We start from the raw sequence: 15,602 nt of genomic DNA on the forward strand, positions 1-15,602 counted from the left end.
AGAGAATAAAATTGCCAGAGCTTGGTTTACAGATGTATCAACTTGATATAAAAAAAAATGCTTTAAATGGCAATAGCAAGCAAAATCATTTCAAATGAGCAAAGCCTCTCGAGGTGCACTTGATGACACATGTTTATAAAATGAAAAATGGCCTGAAGTTAGAATATATTTAGACTCATGGACCATGCTTGGAAGGAGGAAGGTTGCAAGATCAGGATCTAAGAGGTCTAGGGTGTATACATGTAGATACAGGTAGGGGAGGACATTAATTATGAATAGTTTTGTATCTGAAGTGGTGAAGAATCCACCTGCTAAGGCAGGAGACATGAGTTTGATCTCTGGGTCAGGAAGATCCCCTGGAGTAGGAAATGGCACTCCAGTATTCTTGCCTGGATAATTCCATGGACAGAGGAGCCTGACAGGCTGTAGTCCATTGGATTGCAAAGAGTCAAACATGACTGAGTGACTGACCATGAGCATGACAGAGAATATACCACAAAAGATGCACTAAAGAACCAGTATACAAAGTGATTTGGACAGCTGACTCAGGTCAACCTTTGTCATCAGCCACTTTAGTGTTGGCATAATGGTCACATGAATGGAGGATCCACAGTGGAGGGGATGGAGGCTACACATGAGCTCACTGGGGTTGGCTTCTATTTATTAAAGATTATTTAGCTACTGTTGCTTTCAAATATTCAACAGCCAGCTGCAGAGATCAAAGATGCGCCCCCAATAAGTCATTATTCCTCAGTGACACCAACTGGCATTTTGATGCCATATGGACAAAATTACACCTCTTACATTACAGAAAGATCAGAGATTAGTTCTAACAAAGATTGACTTACATTACAGGTATATTTTTGCCTTTACTTCTCAGTGAGTATCACTGTCCACTGGTTTACTGAATATCTGATCCATTGTGACTCATCTGCATAGGATTACACATACTTTCATGTGTGATCAGAGAACCCCATTTATAATAATGAAGTGGCAGGAGTGGGACTATGACCATGTGAGACACTGGTAATATCACATACTACATTATCCAGAAACTGAAAGCCTTATAAGAGTTTTGGAACAAACTGCTAAAGGCACAGATAAAATGACAGTTTTGGAGCAATGCCTTACAAAGATGGAACACCATGATATACTCATTGAATCTAAGAACTTTGTATGACACATTGATGTCCAAAATAGATAAAATACAATTATGTAAAGTTTAAAAATAAAATAAAATAAAAAAATAGATAAAATACATGGATCTGAGACCCAAGTTGTGGAAGCAAAATTTGTTCTACATACCATCAGATGCAAAGAACTACAGGGGAAATGTGTACTTCTCATTACCAGAATTCTAGGTTCTACTGTGAAGTACTGGTCGTTGAAGGATGAATAGTTTGCTGGAGAACATAGCAAAAGTCCTGTGAAGAGTGACTACTACCTGGAAATTTTTGGAGCCATAAGGCAAGTAGAGGGACTTCCCTGGTGGTTCAAACAGTAAAGAATATGCCTGCAATGCAGTAAACCCAGGTTCTATCCCTGTGTTGGGAAGATCCCCTGGAGGAGGAAATGGCAACCCACTCCAGTATTCTTGCCTGGAGAATTCCATGGACAGAGCAGCCTGGCAGGCTACAATCCATGGGGTCACAAAGAGTCAGACATGAGTGAGTGACTAACAGACACAAGGCAAGTATAGGTATCAATATTTTGACAAGAGCAATTGATTTTTATCAGAAGGAGGTATGGCTGCTGATAAGCAATGTCAACAGATAGGAATATATATGGCCTTCACATAATCAATTAAAGTGACTTTTTGTATTTCCTTGCCATTATGACAGTAAGTGAAAAAGTACGGTTACACTGACCTAAGAAGAACACAAGAGGCTCAGACCCATTAGAAATGAGGATTTATGTCACACCACTAATCCACTGAGACCAACAAAGATAGAAATAAACATGAGAGAAATTTATAATGATTATTAGAAGAGGAAGATGATAAGTATCTGTTCTGGCCATGAGAGCAACTACAACAACAGAAGCTATTGGTTTGCCCTACTAATTTTCCTCTTCTAAGTTTTTCTCAGAAAGATAAATCCTCTAGAATCCCAGAGGAGTTGTTTCCAAAAAGTATATGAAGAAATGGATCGAGCGGCACAGGTGTTGGTCTAGCATGATTCAGATTCCCCTTCAGGGAAGGACTTGTTACCTCAGCTACTAGGAATGATGTCAGCAATTTCTGGTAGATCCTTCCAGGTTTGCCTCAGCTGCAGAGAGACACATCATCCAAGAAAGTATTCTTCATAGGATGGCCCTTATTTTGACCATTTGTCACAGTGGGTTTATAAAGGCTCAAACATTTTGGCCCATTGTGGGGTATTCTGAAATGTAATTTATCTTCTATAGTTTTTAATACATTTTCTAAGGTTTGGGGGGGCCTGAATTTTATAGTGAAACTCACGTTTCTTTGCTAAATTTAATCTTAAATATTTAATATTTTGTATGCATCATTAATGGAATTTCTTGCACAATTTCTGTCTCAGAATGCTCATTGTTAATGTACAGAAATATAATTTCTATTTGCATACTCATGATATATTCCAAAACTTTGCTATACTGGTTTACTAGTCCTTTTTTCTTTTTTCCCCTGTGGATTTCATGGGATTTTCTTTATACAAGATTATGTTTCGTTTTGTTTTTTTATGAGTAAAGATACTTTCACTTCTTTTTTTCCCAATATGAATACTTTTAATTTCATTTTCTTGTTTGATCTCCCTGGATAGAACCTTGACCACCATGTTGAATTGAATTGGTGATAGTGGACAATGTTTTTTTTCACTTACCTTGGGAGGAAAGCTGTCAGTTTTTCATCATTAGGTATAATTTTATTTATGGAAATTTTGTAAATACTCTATTAGTTTGAGAAAGTCCCCTTATATCCCTAGTGTGTTGAGTGTTTTCAGCATGAATGATAGTTATATTTTTATCAAATGTCTATTTGCATATCTGTTAGGTTAGTTACTTTTTAAGGTACATTTGTCTTTAATACAGAGTGTTGTATATTATAAGTGAAGTTCAGTGAAGTTCAGTTAAGTTCAGTCACCAAGTTGTGTCTGAGTCTTTGTGACCCTATGGACTGCAGTATGCCAAACTTCCATCACCAACTCCCAGAGCTTGTTCAAACTCATGTCCACCAAGCTGGTGATGTCATCAAACTATCTCCTCCTATGTTGTCCCCTTCTCCTGCCTTCAGTAGTTCCCAGCATCAGGGTCTTTTCCAGTGAGTCACTTCTTCATATCAGGTGGCCAAAGTAATAGAGCTTCAGCTTCAGTGTCAGTCCTTCCAAAGAATATTCAGGACTGAATTCCGTTAGGATTGACTGGCTTGCATTCCAAGGAACTCTCAAGAGTCTTCACCAAAACCACAGATCAAAAGCATCAATTCTTTGGCGCTCAGCTTTTTTATGGTCCTACTATCACATCCATACATGACTAACAGAAAAACTGTAGCTTTGACTAGACGATCCTTTGTTGGCAAAGTAATGCCTCTGCTTTTTAATATGCTATCGAGGTTTGTCATAGCTTTTCTTCCAAGGAGCAAGCACCTTTTTAATTTCATGGCTGCAGTCACCATCTACTGTGATTTTGGAGCTAAAGTAAATAAAATCAGTCCCTGTTTCCATTGTTTTTCCATCTATTTGCACTGAGGTGATGGTATTTGATGCCATGGTCTTCATTTTTTGAATGTTGAGTTAGTTATCAGTCAGGATTTTCACTTTCTTCTTTCACTTTGATCAAAAGACTCCTTAGTTCCTCTTCACTTTCTGCCATAAGGGTGGTATCATCTGCCTATATGAGATTATTTATATTTCTTCTGGCAATCTTGACTCCAGCGTGTGCTTCATCCAGCCTGGCATTGCACATGATGTACTACTCTGCATATAAATTAGATAAGCAGGGTGACAATATACAGCCTTGACATCCTCTTTTCCCAATTTGGAAGCAGTCTGTTGTTCCATGTCTAGTTCTAACTGTTGCTTCTTGACCTGCATACATATTTCTAAGGTGCCATTAAGGTGGTCTGGTATTCCCATCTCCTTAAGAATTTTTCACAGTTTTTTTTTTGTGTGTGTGATCTACAGAGTCAAAGGCTTTGGTGTAGTCAATAAAGCAGAAGTTTCTGGAACTGTCTTGCTTTTTCTATAATCCAATGGATGTTAGTAATTTGATCTCTGGTTCCTCTGCCTTTTCTAAATCCAGCTTGAACATCTGCAAGTTCTTGGTTCACATATTGTTGAAGCCTCGTTTGGAGACTTTTGGGAATTACTTGGCTAGGGTTGAGATGAATGCAGTTGTGTGTTAGTCTTAACATTATTTGGCATGGCCTTTCTTTGGGACTGGAATGAAAACTGACTTTTTCCAAGTCCTGTAGCCACTACCAAGTTTTCCAAATTTGCTGGCATATTGAGTGCAGCACTTTCACAGTATCATTTTTTAGGATTTGAAATAGCTCAACTGGAATTCCATCATCTCCACTAGCTTTGTTCATAGTGATGCTTCCTAAGGCCCATTTGACTTCACATTCCAGGATGTCTGGCTCTAGGTGAGTGATCACACCATCATGGTTATCTGCATCATTAAGATCTTTTTTGTATAGTTCTTCCGTGTATTCTTGTCACCTCTTCTTAATATCTTCTGCTTCTGTTAGCTCCATACCGTGTCTGTTATTTATTGTACCATCTTTGCATGAAATGTTCCTTTGGTATCTCTAATTTTCTTGAAGACATCATCTCTAGTTTTTCCCATTCTGTTGTTTTCCTCTATTTCTTTGCATTGATCACTGAGAAGACTTTCTTATCTCTTCTTGTTATTCTTTGGAACTCTGCATTCAGATGGGTATATCTTTACTTTTCTCCTTTGCCTTTAGCTTTTCTTCTTTTCTAAGCTATTTGTAAGGCTCTTCAGACAACCATCTTGCCTTTTTGCATTTCTTTTCCTTGGTGATGGTCTTGATCACCGCCTCCTATACAGTGTCATGAACCTCCATCCATAGTTCTTCAGGCACTCTGTCTGTCAGATCCAATCCCTTGAATCTGTTTGTCACTTCCACTGCACTGTATAATCAGAAGAGATTTGGGTTAGATCATACCTGAATGGTCTAGAGGTTTCCGCTACTTCCTTCAAGTCTGAATTTGGCAACAAGGAGTTGATGGTCTGAGTCACAGTTAGTTCCCAATCTTATTTTTGATGACTGTATAGAGCTTCTTCATCTTCAGCTGCAAAGAATATAATCAATCTGATTTCCATATGTGTAGAGTCGTGTTTTGTGTTGTTGGAAGAGGGTGATTGCTATGACCAGTGTGTTCTCTTGGCAAGACACTGTTAGCCTTTGCCCTACTTCATTTTGTACAACAAGGCCATACTTGCCTGTTATTCCAGGTATCTCTTGACTTCCTACTTTTGCATTTCAGTTCCTTATGATGAATAGGAGACCTTTTTTTTTTTTTTTTTTGGTGTTAGTTCTAGAAGGTCTTGTAGGTCATCATAGAACTCTTCAACTTCAGCTTCTTCAGCATTAGTCATTGGGGCATAGAATTGATTACTAGATGTTGAATGGTTTGCCTTGGAAATGAACAGAGATTATTTTGTCATTTTTGAGATTGCATACAAGTACAGCATTTGAGACTCTTTGTTGACTCTTAGGGATACTCCATTTTTTCTAAGTGATTCTTGCCCACAGTAGTTGATATAATAGTCATCTGAATTGAATTTGCCCAATCTGGCCCATTTTAGTTCATTGATTCCTAAAATGTCAATGTTCGCTCTTGCCATCTCCTGTTTGACCACTTCCAATTTACCTTGATTTATGGACCTAACATCCCAGGTTCCTATGCAATATTGCTCCTTACAGCATCAGACTTTACTTCCATCACCAGTCACATCCAAAACTGGGTGTTGTTTTCACTTTGATCTGTCCCTTCATTATTTCTGGAGTTATTTCTCCACTGTTCTCCATTAGCATATTGGGCACCTTCCCTTCGGAGAATTCATCTTTCAGTGTCATATTTTTTTTTTGCCTTTTCATACTGTTCATGGGGTTCTCAGGGTAAGAATACTGAAGTGGTTTGCCATACCCTTCTCTAGTGGACCACATTTCGTCGGAACTCTCTACCATGACCTGTCCATCTTGGTTGTCCCTACATGGCATGACTCATAGTTTTTGTCTGAACACTGTGAAAAGGCAAACAGCAGAGAATAAGTAAAATAGTCTGTCCAAAACCACATAGATAGTGTGAGGGCCTTGACAGCAACATATATTCTATACTATAACACAGTGTTCTTTATGACCTCATCTAAAGCAACTTCCTGTTAGCAGTAATAATACTAAAAATAGTAGTTAATTTCCCTGGGCAATTTTCATGTATTTTATATATCTTAATATTTTTCATATATTGATTCGCATCATTCTCACAACCAATTTTATATATATATATATATATATATATATATATATATAACCATTATCCTCAGGTTACATGTGGCAAAATTTATACACAAAAGTGTTAAATTACTTGCTCAGTCTAGCATTTTTAGTAATAGCAGAATGAGAATTCAAATCACGCTGTATGTGCCTTTAACTACTACACCCAGCTGAAAATACTATGCTAAAATTCAGTGAGGTACTCTGAACATTTTTCATTCTTAGTATAGAAAAAGAGGTGCATAGAATATTCCTCCTTTTGAAAATAAAATAGTTTTAGTGTATTAAAATTTTCTCAATTCTTTAAAAAAGAAATCTAGTGAAGTTTATAGAGAACTTCATAAATTTCTATGATTATAGAAAATTTGTTTGCATTATCTATTTCAGCATCCTGAAAATATATAGCATTACATAATGGTACTTGATAGAAGATTTATCTTCTAGGAGCCACTAACAATTTATGGTTAATAAAAAATGAAGTGATGTCACAGTTATCTATAAAAAGTGAGCAGATTTTAACTAATGTCAAGTTCAGATCTTTTCTCAAGACTATGAAGATAGGAATTAGCTGTGTGAAACAAGTAACTATGTTTTGCCTATTTGTCATTTGTGAGTAAAAATTAGACTGAAAAAAAATAGGCTCATCTGAAAACATTTGGTAGAAATGAATATATGTAAGATCTCTGCTTTTTTCAAGCTACTTTCTGAGGTTGGCAAATATAATGCAATGTAAGATTATTACTACTACTCCAATCAATTGATCATTAAATTGCTTTTAAAAGTTTGCTGCATATTTAGAAAGTTGTGGGGTTTTTTGCTATATCCTAGGAATAATTTCTTGTTTCCATTCCTATCCTAAGTGCATACCTTCCTGGAATTATTGCATCAATGTGGATAACAAAATAGCAGGAAAATAAAAAGTGCTGTTTATTGTAGATTCCAAAGACTCCAGTGCTGTATCTGACCACAATTTTATATAGCAAGATAAATCAATTGACATTATTTACATTTTCCCTGCCAAAGACTTGTAAAAACATCATATATTTGGATAAATATACTTGTAAATCATGAAGGCACTATAGCAACCTTTGTGCCATCTAGTCGTTTTATTAGGCATTAGGTTTTCTGGCTCTAGCATTTGAGATAGCAGATTGGGAATCTGAGTGGAATTTTCTACCTGTTAATTAAAAACATAATCTGGATATTAAAACATAATAGTTGTCAATTTCCATTATCATTTCATTGTCAAGAATGCAAACTACTAAATAAAAAGTTATTTGCTGTGTTTTTATAAAGCTTATTGATATATGGAATGTTAGAAATGAGCATATTTATTCTGAAAATTGAATACAAAATTTTGACAGCATTCTGGTGTTTGCATCCTTGAATGTAATTTGTATTTCTGGGAAAGAAGGAAGCTACGTTGATTAAGATTTTGATTACCTCTCATTCTTAATGCAAAGGTTTCCTGCTTAGCATACCTTTCATATCCTCAATGAAATCAAATTGATACTATATTGAAAGCCAGAATAATTCTATCACAACTGCATCATGGTGTCCTTTTTCATTTCTTTATAGATTATCTTTTATGAAAGCAACTAAAAGCAATATATTGAGTCTGATGTCTTTAATTTCTCATGGGAAGAGTAGTACTGTCACAGCACAGATGTGACTGAGTCATTCTTCTGGAAGCTAATTGTGTGAACACCTTAACATGGTTTCTTATTCTAAGGAAATTCAGGAAACTTGAATACAAAAAACTTGTGTTTTTTCCCTAACCTGAACTTTACCATTTCCCTCAATTATTGATGGTAGCAACAAATCACAAACATATTACTAGTCCTATGATTTTATCACCAATATAAATTAAAAAAAAATTCATATCACATTACTGTTATTACCTGAAATATCATTTATACTCATCATAGCTCCAGATTTATGTTATTCACTAAACCTTATTATTAAATAGATCAACACAAAAAAGGCATATATTCTTATATCATAATTGTATCACAATTTTTTAAAAATATATGCCTGTATTTCAATATGAATGCTTTTCTTTGTAATTCTGTCTTATTTTATGCATTTTAAAAAATTGTTCTGTTAAGAATCCAACTGGCTAGACCAAAGTGCCAAAGATGTCCCTGACAAAGACTGTATGAAATAATTAACTTACATAAAGACATTTTTGCCAAGGAGTAGAAAAAAAGCTTGAATTTTCCTGCAGTCCTTAACCTTCCCCAAAGTCCTCTGAAAGCAGTTTAAAAAAAAATCTAAAAACCTCTGGCACACCATTCATATAAGATTGACCTTCTCTACTGATCCAAAAACAATATAAGCAATGTTCAAAGCCCTTCCTAATCTCAAGTACCTTACATAGTTCCAAGAATCTGAAGTTCTCAACAATAACTTTCAAGATTCAAGATCTAGGTCTATTCTAACTGGGAAAAAGTATTTATGAAATTAGGTATAATGATAAAAGCCTGAAGAGAAGATAGTGCATCTGTGTTCTCCCTGATTGTGTGAACTTGAAGAAATATTTTTTTTTACTTTAATTCTTTCACTAGTAAACCGAGTACATGATTATTTTATAGTGTACAGTAGAGAATAGTTACTAAGGGGCAAATGGACTTCTACTAAAACTAGTAGAAATGTCTTGGAAAGAGACATATGATGATCAATGTAAGTAGGAGAAGAAATGGAAAATAGACTAACAAAAGCTAGACTTTACATGAGCAGCCCATGAATGGAAAGAAATAATATATAGTGATACCATGACTTGGGCATCCTCAGGAGCTCAGTGGTAAAAAAAATCCACCTGCAATGCAGGAGATTTGGGTTTGATCCCAGCGTCAGGAAGATCTCCTAGAGAAGGGAATGGGAACCCACTCCAGTATTCTTGCCTGAAGAATCTGATGGACAGAGGAGCCTGGTGGGCTGCAGTCTATGGGGTCACAAATAGTCAAACATGATTGAAGAGACTGGACTGCAGCATACCATGACTTAGACACAAATTGCACAGGACATGGAGTGAGGAAGGATATGAATAAAGGACAGGATGATGTCTTAAAGGAGCTTGAAAATGCATAACACAGTAGATGGTAGAATGAAGGCTAAATGCTAAGGAATTAAAACACTATTAGAAAAATTAATGTCAAAAAGGCTTGCACTGACATACCATTACTATTATGTTTCATTATAATAAAATCAGGGGGCCAAATAGAATATATAAAATACAATAAGGGCCTTCTGGATAATCCCAGCACGGAGCTAAGAGGCAGAACTTTTTTTGGAGGCTTCATTTCCCGTGTGTTTCCAGGTGGGAGTGTGGATTTCCTGGAGGTACAAGAGATCAAGCCGTGAATCACTGGAGTCGGAGCACTGACTCCAAACTCTTAGACTACCAGAGAACTAACCCTAGGGAGTATCAAATAGTGATAACTCACAAAGGAAACCACTTGAACGCAAGACCCTGCATCACTCAATCACCAGTAGCACCCTGTGCAGAACACCTCATCTGAACAACAAACAAAACAAAAATAAGTCTTGTCATCAGCAGACAGGATTACCACCCATTCAGCCTTGCCCATCAGGGGAAAAACAAACAAAGGAAGAAACAAACAAAAAGATCTAAGTACAAATCTCACCCTGTATGAAGCTTACACAAATCACTGGATCAACCTTAGGAGAGTAGAAACCAAAAGGAAGAAACAATTCAAACTTGAAGCCAGGGAAAAGGATACTCAAACACAATAAGTTAAAAATAATAACAATAATGAAAATGCAGAGAAAAACTACACAAATGAAGGAACAAGCTAGGAACACAGTACTCAATATATATGAGGAAAGAATAGGCAAACTTCTGGAAAAAGAATTCATAAAAACGATAGTAAAGATGATCAAAACTCTTTAAAACAAAATGGAGGAAATGCAAGAATCAATTAATAAAGACCTAGAAGAATTAAAGAATAAACATACAGAGACAAACAACACAATTACTGAAATCAAAAATACACTAGAAGGAATCAATAGCAGAATATCTGAAGGAGAAGAACAAATCAGTGAGCTGGAAAATAAAATGGTGGAAATAACTTCTGAAGAGCAGAATAAAGTTAAAAGAATGAAAAGAACTGAAGATAGTCTCAGAGACCTCTGAGGCAATATCAAATGCACCAACATTCGAATTATAGGGGTCCCTGAAAAAGCAGAGACATTATTTTGCCAACAAAGATCCATCTAGTCAAAGCTAGGTTTTTCCAGTAGTCATGTATGGATGTGAGAGTTGGGCTATAAAGAAAGCTGAGCACTGAAAAATTGATGCTTTTGAATTGTGGTGTCAGAGAAGACTCTTGAGAGTCCCTTGGACTCCTAGGAGATCCAATCAGTCGATCCTAAAGAAAATCAATCCTGAATATTCATTGGAAGGACCGATGCTGAAGCTGAAGCTCCAATATGTTGGCCACCTGATGTGAAGAACTGACTCACTAGAAAAGACCCTGAAGCTAGTCCATCCTAAAGGAGATCAGTCCTGGGTGTTCATTGGATGGAGTGATGCTGAAGCTGAAACTCCAGTACTTTGGCCACCTCATGTGAAGAGTTGACTCATTGGAAAAGACCCTGATGCTGGGAGGGATTGGGGGAAGGAGCAGAAGGGGATGACAGAGGACGAGATGGCTGGATGTCACCGACTCGATGGACATGGGTTTGGGTGAACTCCAGGGGTTGGTGATGGACAGGGAGGCCTGGCATGCTGCAATTCATGGGGTCGCAAAGAGTCAGACACGACTGAGTGACTGAACTGAATGAACTGAAAAATGAGGGATACAAAGGGATAAAATAGTCATGATTTGAAAAAAAAAAAAAGTTCTTTGGAAAAATAAATATGACCAGAATATGAAATATGTTGCTAAAATAAAAAGAAAATAATATTAGTAAAGAGAAAAATATAATATATATGTATACACATGCATATATTTTAATAAACTAAAAAATGTTTAAAACATAATAAATATCTCTACTCAAATGCAAAGAATTGAGTCCAAATGTTACAATGTAGAAAGCAATTCCTTTATTCCATCTTGATTCTGGAGAATGATTTTGTCAGTTCTGAAGTCTAAATGTATCACTGCCATTTTCAGCTTCAACAGCTTTGTCATCCTAGTGTAGTGAGGTCCAGGGTTTGCATACAAATCAAACCTCTGTGTTTCTAATGGTCTGTAAGAAAACCACATCCTTTTTCAGAATGGCAAATATTAGATTACCTTAATAGTGCCCTACTTCAGGAAAAGTCATAATACACATGTTCCATAAGTTATGTTTTAAATCTTGTATTAAATAATTATTTAATTAATAATTAATTATTAGCAATTAAGTAATTATTTAATTGTATTAAGTAATTATTTAATTGCATTAAATATTTCAATAATTAAATAATGAAGCATAATATTAAGCCTAAGAACACTAAACAGAGTATAACTCTTGGATATAGATACAAGGTCAGAGTAATTTTGTCTCACAAAAAAAGATTGCCTGTTCAGAAATATGTATATCTGTGTATTAAACAAGTTACCCATCTCCTAAATCTTTTCAGGAAAGCTACCATATCTTCAGAAATATACAACTCTAAGATTGAACAGATGTAAATTTTATTGAACTCTAATTCACAGTTATCTATTTATGATGAATTGGTAGCATTATACCAATATCCTTTTCTTTTCTTTTCTTTTCTTTTGACTGGTGTTTTTCTGTTTGTTTTTAATACCATGCATGTTTTTAATAACTAAGAGTCTTCAATACTATTTATCAGGGTAAGAATTTTGATTCTAGATCTTTGTTTTTTAAACATATACATCCCTGGTGGAAATTGAGGCGATTCATCAAGCTATAGTGGAAATATTCCCTAAAAACTCATATTCTTTTGTACTAATTTTAAGGTAACAAGATATAATAAAAAAAAATTAATGTTCTAATCTAGAATTTACATCTCCTTCCCTTAGTACCTAATCACAAGAGGAAGATGTCACATTAAGCTGTCATAATGGACAGTATCAAGAGTATTTCTCATTCTGAGAAATGAATGTTCTGTATTATCAATTAATACATAGCAGATTTGATTGCTGAAAATAGTTTCCTGAAATGGAATCAACTGTATAGGAATTCTAAAATCTCAAATTCTCAACAAAAAAATCTCATGCATGTCTATAATCCTTTGCCAAGAGGGCAAAAAAAAACCCTTAGGAGTTAACCAAGTTTTTCTAAGCACCTAAACTTTAATAAGTTTTCTTAAAGAAATAGAATTTATCCATAAGTGAATAAGTTACTACATAGTACTGTATGTCCTCCATCCTTTTAGAACTTTAAACAAAGACATAATAAAATTGTACACATCATTTCTACTTCTGAGAGATACTCTTAAAGTTCTAAACCAACTGCAAAAATCTTCAAAACCAAGCCACAGTAACATCAGTAATTATGTACAGTCCTTTAGTTGAGTTCAGTTCAGTCATTCAGTTGAGTCTGACTCTTTGCAACCCCATGAACTGCAACACGCCAGGCTTCTCTGTCCATCACCAAATACCAGAGCTGGATAAAACTATTGTCCATTGAGTTCTTGATGCCATCCAACCATCTCATCCTCTGTCGCCCCCTTCTCCTCCCGCCTTCAATCTTTCCTAGCATCAGGATCTTTTCCACTGAGTCAGTTCTTTGCATCAAGTGGCCAGCATTGGACTTTACTTCCATAACCAGTCACATCCACTAATGGACATTGTTTTTGCTTTGGCTCTGTCTCTTCATTCTTCCTGGGGTTATTTCTTCACTTTTCTCTAGTAGCATTTTGGGCACCTACAGACCTTGGGAGTTCATCTTTCAGGGTCATACCTTTTTCTCTTTTCATACTGTTCATGGGGTTCTCAAGATAAGAGAACTAAAGTGGTTTGCCATTCCCTTCTCCAGTGGATCACATTTTGTCAGAACTCTCCACCATGGCCCATCCATCTTGGGTGACTCTACATGGCATGGCTCATAGTTTCATTGAGTTAGACAAGGCTGTGGTCCATGTTTTCAGTTTGGTTAGTTTTATGTGATTGTGGTTTTCATTCTGTCTGATGAATAAGGATACAAAGCTTATGGAAGATTCTTGATGGGAGAGACTGACTGTGGGGGAAACTGGGTCTTGTTCTGAAGGGCAGAGCCATGCTCAGTAAATATTTAATCAAATTTTATGTTCATGGGTGAGTCCATGTTTCCTCCATGTTGTTTAGCCTGAGGCCAAACCATGAGCCCATGACTCCACAGGAGACTACTGGATACTCACTAGCAAGTCTGACTCAGTCTCTTGTGAGGACACTGCTCCCGTCTCCTGGCTCCTGGTGCAAACAAGGTTTCATTTGTACCCTCCAAGAGTCTGTTTCCCCAGCCTTATGGAAGTTCTCTAATCAAATCCCACTGGCCTCCAAAGTCAGATTTCCTGGAGGTTCTCAGTCCCTTTGCCTATCAACTAAAAAAGAAAGTATACAACTTAACATTCATGAGAGACAGGTATGTGAGTACTAACAAAATCCTGGGTGGTGTGACCAGAGCCAGCATGGGAGTTCCAACCCATGACAAGGTCATTTGGGAGAGGCCTGATGGGCAAGGTGAGTCAGGGCTCGAGGGCCCCCCTGGACCTGCCTGAGCATCTACCCCAAAACCAGAATCTGTCTATTTTACTATTTTATGACTTTCACCAACTCCTCTGATATTAATGGGGGGCTGTCCCCGACCACCTTTCTCTGTAAGAAAATCAACTTAGAGCTCTAGTTAATAAGTCTCCTGGGCATAATAGGTGTGTTCCAATTCAAATCACTCGGATAGCTCTCTAACTTGCCTGACAGGTTTCCAGACTCTTACAGCTACACATGTGATTGTTCATAGCCTTCCAACCACAAGAGGCACAGAAAGCTTAAGATATTCTAACAATGCAGAGCTTCTTGGAAAGTTAGAATTGTTAAAAATAGAACTAGTAGACGATTTCTTTGTTGAGCTAATGCTTGCTGCCAAGTTTCCATATCCTTTACCCACTGTGTCCCTGGGAGTGTATTGATCAATATAGTTGGTATATAGAAAATATAAGTAGAAGTTTTAATGTTAATAATAACCTTAGACCCTTGAGCTAATAAATTCTTCCCTAGATTATCCCCACAGCACCTTTGCCCTATAGGAATGCAACTCTATCTAGTGCTTTCAGGGAGTGGCGCCAAACTTTAAGAAAAATCACCTCTGGAGAAAATAAGTTTTTCTGGTTGACTAACCTTTATCAGAAAAAGAATGTTAGCAGGTCTCCTGACCAGAAGATGATGTAAATCACCTAAAGCCTTTATATATGATAGGTTTGCAGAAATAAAGCCTGGTTTCAATAAGGGTCAAGGACTGCTGACCTTGCACCCCCTATTATCTTCTATGTACAACCTAGGGTATAAAATCTCCTTTTGGAAATAAAGCTACAGACCTTGCTCATCAGGCTTGTTCTCCCCGTGTCGTTCTTGTTTCTGTTTCTCTCCTATTCTTTTCTGTTCTTCCTTCAGGATGAATAACTGGAGTGTGGGGGCCCTCTGAGACCACTTACTCGCCTGGGCTTCTAAGACCCACTCGAGAAGTTGCCTAAGGTGGGGCACCTTCTGTGATTCAAGAAAGCGCCTGCGGCCTCCGTGGTCAATGCAAACCTGGTGTCACAGGTTTTATTGGCTTTCTGTGTAAACCAGTTATATCAAGTCTCTGATCTCTCCGCTTTGCTATCCTTTCGCCGACGCCATCCTTCCGAGGGAATCCCTGGATCCAACCAGGGCTGGACCCAGGTAGTGGTGGGCTTCCATAGGAGAACAAGCATTAGTTTCTACCTTTGAGGTACTCATGGTTCAGTGAAGGAGAAATGAGGTAGAAATTACTATGCAGTCGGTGTAGAACTCTGAGACTTTGGTCTTATTTTCAGTTAACATCCTGATCCATTGTCCTGAATTCTTGGAATGTGTCTTTAGTCTGATAAATTATCAGCACACATAACCAGGGAAGGGCAGTAGTTAAATTCTGTTCCATATGCTTGAGGGAAAAACAGATGGTCATTAATCTTAAGTCCATACATCTG

This window comes from Bubalus bubalis, chromosome X, assembly GCF_019923935.1.
Source record: "Bubalus bubalis isolate 160015118507 breed Murrah chromosome X, NDDB_SH_1, whole genome shotgun sequence".
Taxonomy (NCBI): Eukaryota; Metazoa; Chordata; class Mammalia; order Artiodactyla; family Bovidae; genus Bubalus; species Bubalus bubalis.